General features: G+C 43.1%; 1 long non-coding RNA gene across 1 annotated transcript; it reads right to left on the reverse strand.

Annotated features, from left to right (window-relative positions):
• Window positions 1-654: 654 nt before the first annotated feature.
• LOC123076960 (uncharacterized) lies at window positions 655-4,896 on the reverse strand. The gene is made up of 7 exons (XR_006436298.1): window positions 4,399-4,896; window positions 4,137-4,317; window positions 3,947-4,049; window positions 2,882-3,040; window positions 1,893-1,970; window positions 1,354-1,432; window positions 655-993 (listed from the first exon to the last, which is right to left on the reverse strand). It is a non-coding gene; the product is annotated as an uncharacterized lncRNA (long non-coding RNA).
• Between the last annotated feature and the right edge of the window lie 2,586 nt (window positions 4,897-7,482).

Consider the following 7,482-nt stretch of genomic DNA (forward strand, 5'->3'; position numbering starts at 1 on the left):
GCCCTGGCCTCCGACAGCATCTTCTCGAGACCCTCCAGCTTCAGCTTGAGGTCTTTGATGGAGCTGTTGGTCTCGGAGAGCTCCCCGCCTTGCTGATGGCCGCGCCCTGCGCCTCCGTCAGGGCGCCGTTGAGCGTGTCCTTCTCCTGGGACAGCTTCAGGGCCTGCTCCTTCAGCTCGTCCCGCTCCACCACTACAAGAAATATGTCAACTTGTGACCCTCACTATTGGCCGCTGAAAGGTCATAGTTTTTCATTTGCGACCTTTTTGTGACCAAAAACAGAAGGTCAAAAGCTGGCGGTCGTATACTGAAATTAACGACCTTCTCACAGAAGATCGTTGAACCCATGACCTTTTGTTTTGGTCACTGGCTGTCTTGCCAGGGCACGTCGGATCCGACGTGGCAAAATTGCGACCAATTGAAAAGGTCACTGACAAGATTCAGCCCGGTCCGATTCGGTGTTCTACATGGGCCGAGGCCATTAATTCAGCCTATTTGTGTTTTTTTCCATCAATTTTTGTTGGGTTCATGGGCCAATCCCAACATTGCAGCTTTTTTATTGTTGGGGCAGGGCCTTTTTGTCTAAACTATTTCATTTTCCTTTTTTTAAAATGGGTCCAGATGGGTCCCAATTGTCAGGTTCTTCTAACTGGGTCCCATTTTTCATGTTCTAGTAAGTGGGTCCCATCAATCAGGCTCATATTCTTCATATTTCAACCAGTAACAATAACAAGCTCTATACGTGCCAATACATGACCATGTGTAATACAGTACTTTCAAGCTCTACAAGTGTAACGAGTTCTACAAGTGTAATACAGTACTGCTTTACAAGAAATGACAACATGCCAGACTCGCTAGACGACCGTAGTCAGATGAACAACATGACAGACTCGATGGACGACCGTAGTCAGATGAACAACATGCCAGACTCGCTGGACGACCGAAGTCAGGGCTGGCAACAAACAAAACTGCAACATGGCTTCCTCTGTCACCCTGTTACATGAATGAGAGAAGAATAAAAAAATTGGGGCAAATATATTATGAACAGACCATTCAAGAAAATGACATTTATTTAGAATGATAACACAAATTGAGCTAGTGCCATGCTTTTTGTCCTCCAACTAGTTAAAATGAGATACCCATACATACAAGAAAACAGATACAGAATATGAATATGCATGGCTCAAGTGCAAGTCGTGCAAAAAACTTCACTGCAACACATTGCACCTAAAACAAAATACCATTCTACTAACACGACCATCCATTCAACCGGCAAGATCTAACAAAACTAGTCAGCACAAGCATACTAACATCACAAAGGTAGGAGGGTATAAAGGGAACCGAGAGAGATACCTGTGGATTATAGTGCCAACGGTGATCTTTAGCAGCGCCGGAGACGACTCGAACCCAACTATGGCAGCGGCGACGACGACTAGTATAGTGCAAAAAAAAGAAAAGATATCAAATCAGCCATTTTTAGGCTCAACCATGGTTGATATCCAACAACATGCAAGCAGGTTTTTAATCGAGAAAAAAAATATAGAACAGTCTACATCTACAAGTAGATACAAACTGGATTTGATCAAGACTTATAGAAAGGTAAAAAAGTTGCAGGTTTCAGAGCCAGGACAACAATCCATCTTTATTAGGAAAGGAAACCTGTCTGTTAGCAGCAGGCTCTCTTCGATTGTTCAACTTAATTGGGTGGTTTTGATCAAATATTATTGATGCAACACTTGGCATCACTAAACTACAAGTCCAAAGCATCATAAGCACTAGGCAGAAATCACCATGGCCAGAACATAACTTAGCAGAAGGGGTGTATGGTCGTGGACACACGCAGAGCAAGATAATAGAGCAAGAGAGAGCAAAAGAGAGGAGCGGTTGCTTACCAGAAAAGGAGTTACTGGAGTGGGAGGCCTGCGAGTGGAAGAAGAATCATTGCATGGTGGCGTGTCTCTGTCTCGCACCTGCGTGTGTTAGAAAGTGCACCCATCAGGGAACCAAGCATATACATGACATGCCGAAAGAATAAATACCATGGCAGCAATGAAATTAAACACCAACTGCCAACAGTACTACTGCTGTCGACTTGTTTGGATCATCACAAACCAACTAGTATAGCAGTTGGCACACGAAAGTAGCAGCAGTACATGCACCTTCCAGGTTCACATTGCACTTTCTTTTCAGGTTTGCAACAAAAGGAAGAAAGAAAGAAACAACATTCTTAGACGCACTAAGACACGAACTTGACAGCATAATATTCCCAGTCAGCCACTTAACTGGATCAATTCCCACAAAGCAAGACACAACAAAATATTAAAAAAGAATACACAAAGTGATCAGAAGTGGCTTTGAATATAACATTCGCCCTGGCAGAAGACTCTGTCAATAAAAGGCACTTGTGACTTCAACTAACTTGTGGACTAATTTTGCTCAAGTTTCTTAATAGACTTACAATGTTTAGCTTCCAGAAATTAAATCACAAAGTTTAGCTTACGGAGACAAAATTACAAGGTTTTCTATCTGCAATCAGTACAAACTTGATAGTGCTACAAGTGCTAATGATCCAACAGTGTCCCAGCTCCACACGTCCTAGTACTGAATTTCCTCACACTTGATAGCTCCACACGTCCTAGTACTGAATTTCCTCACACTTGATAGTGCTACAAGCAAGCAAGCAAGCAAACATGCAAATACAAGTAGTAGTACTGGTTGTCTAATGAATGGGATACATGATTCTCCTCAAATAAATTGACAAGGTTTTCTTCTTCTTTTTTCTAGTTAATGACAACCAGTCATCAATCAAGCAAGCTACATCACATTGGTACAGCAGTTAGCATCGTTCAGCATATATGGGGTGTGAGCAGTCAACACCTACCAAAAACAGGGTCAGGAGCTTCCTCTTATAATCGCTCGTCTTGTGCTCTGGTGAGGCGGTCACAGACACCGGCCTCTGCGCGACGCCGCTTGAGGGGAGCGCTCCAAAGGGGAGCAGACCTTTCGCTGCAAGACTCATGGATGGTGCCATGTTTGCTCACTGGATGAAATGAATGGAGATGTCATCAGCATGAATCAGAGACAGAACATAGCTGTTGTCGTCAGCATCAATTAGAGACAGAAATTAATTCTTGAAAAAGCAAAACAATAATACTAGTAAATACTAGTGCAGTTAACTTGTCGGTTAAGAGACTAACGAAACCAGTCACTCTAAGCATACTAGAGCTTCAAACCTCAAGCTAAACAGAGTAATACTAGTGCATACAAAACCTCAAGCTAAACACAATATGCAGTACCTAGGAAGTAATCATCATATTTTCACAAAAACAACATGCAATGCAGACATATATACTCATACAAGAAGATCACTGCCTGCAGTTTTATTTAGATGACATACACTGCAAAATTTTTAAGAGAAAATAACTGCACCGAGCAATTTACTTCATGATTATGCACGCAAGTCGACATGACATCAAATCAAACACAAGCATAAATGATCTGTCAATCTGCATCATCAGTAGAGCTACACTACAGCAGGGCATTTCAGCATTATTTAACCCTTCAAATATTTTGTCAGAGTACATGTCACGAGTCTACACTCTACAGTAAACACAACTATAGTTTTCAGCAAACGAAACACAAATCTGGGGTACCAACCGTTCAAAAGGACACATGTCAGATACAAATTGCTAGATACAACAAGAAATATGCACAGTGCATGTCTTCCACATGGCAGGTCACCAGATCAAGGGTCCCTATCAAATAGCCAGATACGACCGTTCCTATCTACAGCGCGTGCCTTGCCCATGGGTCTCAGTCCAACAAATTCTGCATGTTTGCCCATTGGTCTCAGTCCAACAAATTCTGCATGTCACTATATCTGGGCAGCACTCCAATCATTCATAGCTAGCTAATTTTCCTAGGGTGCAAATGGCAGAGGGCTCACCTCATCAAGGAACGATGGCAAGGCCAAGCGGAGCTCGTCGGGAAATACAGATGCAAAAAACCTCTTGGCAGCCTCGTGAAGCACCTCGCCCAAAGATGGTGACCTACAGCAGAACCGTTCAGGTTACTTCCCCAACAACTAGGACGAACCGGATCTGGACCATTCATAAGAGGAAACGAAGTGAAAATACCCTGTTGGTACGAGGTCCATAGGCGCACTCAGAAACCCATAGTGGCCCTGAAGGTAGTAGTCCTCCGCCAGGACGACGGAGACCATCGGCGTGAGGTGCAAGATCCGCTCGCTGAGAGGACGCGCCGGCTGGAGAAGCCCCGTGGCCAGCGACCGAAGAGGCAGGCAGCCATGGCCACGTGCTGCGTAGCACCAACAGAAGGTCCGTCAAGCAGCGCCAAATCAAATCCAGAGAGAGGGGGGTCGAATCGGGGAGTTCCTACCTTGAGACGAAGGGGGGACTAATAGACTCCAGCTCCAGGTAGTCGATGACGGAGCACACGAACGCGTCGTCCACTCGCGCCACCGCGCGCTTGATCCGCTCCGCCACGAACCCCAGCGGCTGCGACATCACGTCCCCCACGCGCACCATCACGAGGTCCCGCACGATGGCGTTGCCGAAGTAGTTGGCCGGCAGCTGCGGGCGCAGGCGCTGCCAGATGTTGTCCCCTGCGGCGGGAGGGACGAGCGCGGCGGCCCTGCGGTGGGGGGCGCCGACTGAGGCCTCCGGGACGGGCAGAGGAAGAGCGGCGGACGTCCTCCGGGAGGCGAGGAGGAGCGGGTGGTGGCGCGCGGGCGCGGGCGGCGGGGTTGGATCTGAATCAGGGAGGGATGGGATCGGCGGGGTGGCGGCGGCGATGTGGGAGACGAGGGGAGAGGGAGCGCGTGAGGGAAAGGGAGCGCTAGGGTTCGTGGGGTGAGAGGGTGAGGGAGTTTTCTTTTTTCTTTTCTTTTTTGAGACAAAGAGGGGGAGGGGGCGAGGGAGAAATGGCTGTCGTCGGATGCGAGTGCATCCGACGGCGTTTGAGCACGATCCGCGTGACATGTCCATGGACCAATCACAACCCAGTACACGTTATGACCTTCTAAATTGGTCGCAATCGACTAAAAATAAGGTGTTAAACCATATTTTTTCAAAAAAAGGTGTTGAATCATAGAAACAGTTTTATGATATGAGAAATTCAAAAAGAAATATTCTCATTGTGTCACCAAATGTGACATAGATTTTAGGAAAACTAACAAACTTGGAATTGGAATACCACAAATATCTTTTAAAAATTGTTATGAGAAATGAGTTTTTAGGGGGGGGGGGTTCATTTTCTACTTTTTCACATGAAAAATTCAAAGAAATGATCTCATATTGTGCACAAGGGTGCATATTGGAATGGCAAACAATGTTGCCTAAGGAAGTTTTCATTTTCTTTGGACGAAAAAACCATTTTCCATTTTTTGAGTGCCCAAAAGGAGGTCTTTTTGTGAAGGACCTCCCAAAATAATTGTTGCAAAATTGGACCAAATCATTTTTCTAAATACTAGGCCATATTTAATGCATAATTGACCAAATGGTTGGGTGTTAAAAGTTTTGATCCACCTCTGGTGAAAAAGACAATTTTCCGCTGATTCAGTTGGAAGCGGGTCAAATTTGAACTGCGGCTGCCTCATAGTTTGCTCTTTATTTTTTCCAAAAATCATTTGTAGGTACATAAGTATCTATTTAATCAGAGAAACATCAAAAGTTTTCCAAGATTCAACCACTAGCTAGGAACGGTCAAGCCCGTCGTTTTGACCGCATTTTGAAACGGGCATAAAAATTCAAAAAAATCAAAAAATTGGAAAACCTTCGCATTGTGTCATTATATGTGGCCAAGTTCCCAGGAAAAATAACAAACTTGTAATACGGTAATTTTTTTAAAAAAGTGTTCTCAGAAACGAGCTATCACGTGTGGAGATCAATGGCTTTCAAGCCAAGTAATCAATCTGATGGCCACATTCATGGCATAGTTTGTTCAAATGATCTCATATTGTGCACAAGGGTGCATATTGGAATGGCAAACAATGTTGCCTACGGAAGTTTTCATTTTCTTTGGACGAAAAATCAATTTTCCATTTTTCGAGTGCCCAAAAGGAGGTTTTTTTGTGAAGGACCTTCCGAATAATTGTTGCAAAATTGGACCAGATCATTTTTATAAAATACTAGGCCATATTTAATGCACAATTGACCAAATGGTTTGGTGTAAAAAGTTTTGATCCACCTCTGGTGAAAAAGACAAATTTCCACCGATTTAGCTGGAAGCGGGTCAAATTTGAACTGCGACTGCCTCATAGTTTGCTCTTTACTTTTTCCAAAAATCATTTCTAGGTACATAAGTATCTATCTAATCAGAGAAACATCAAAAGTTTTCCAAGATTAAACCACTAGCTAGGAACGGTCAAGCCCGCCGTTTTGACCGCATTTTGAAACGGGCATAAAAAATTCAAAAAAATCAAAAAATTGGAAAACCTTCGCATTGTGTCATTATATGTGGCCAAGTTCCCAAGAAAAATAACAAACTTGTAATACGGCAATTATTTTTAAAAAAGTGTTCTCGGAACCGAGCTATCACGTGTGGAGATCAATGGCTTTCAAGCCAAATGATCAATCTTATGGCCACATTCATGGCATAGTTTGTTCAAATGATCTAATATTGTGCACAAGGGTGCATATTGGAATGGCAAACAATGTTGCCTAAGGAAGTTTTCATATTCTTTGGACGAAAAAACCATTTTCCATTTTTCGAGTGCCCAAAAGGAGGTTTTTTTGTGAAGGACCTCCCAAATAATTGTTGCAAAATCGGACCAAATAATTTTTCTAAAATACTAGGCCATATTTAATGCACAATTGACCAAATGGTTGGGTGTAAAAAGTTTTGATCCACCTCTGGTGAAAAAGACAAATTTCCGCCGATTCAGATGGAAGCGGGTCAAATTTGAACTGCGGCTGCCTCATAGTTTGCTCTTTATTTTTTCCAAAAATCATTTCTATTTACATAAGTATCTATTTAATCAGAGAAACGTCAAAAGTTTTCCAAGATTCAACCACTAGCTAGGAACGGTCAAGCCCGCCGTTTTGACCGCATTTTGAAACGGGCATAAAAATTCAAAAAAAAAATCAAAAAATTTGAAAACCTTCGCATTGTGTCATTATATGTGGCCAAGTTCCCAGGAAAAATAACAAACTTGTAATACGACAATTATTTTAAAAAAGTGTTCTCGGAAACGAGCTATCACGTGTGGAGATCAATGGCTTTCAAGCCAAATGATCAATCTTATGGCCACATTCATGGCATAGTTTGTTCAAATGATCTCATATTGTGCATAAGGGTGCATATTGAAATGGCAAACAATGTTGCCTAAGGAAGTTTTCATTTTCTTTGGACGAAAAAACCATTTTCCATTTTTCGAGTGCCCAAAAGGAGGTTTTTTTGTGAAGGACCTCGCAAATAATTGTTGCAAAATTGGACCAAATCATTTTTCTAAAATACTAGGCC

Source organism: Triticum aestivum, chromosome 3D (genome assembly GCF_018294505.1).
Source record: "Triticum aestivum cultivar Chinese Spring chromosome 3D, IWGSC CS RefSeq v2.1, whole genome shotgun sequence".
Lineage (NCBI taxonomy): Eukaryota > Viridiplantae > Streptophyta > Magnoliopsida > Poales > Poaceae > Triticum > Triticum aestivum.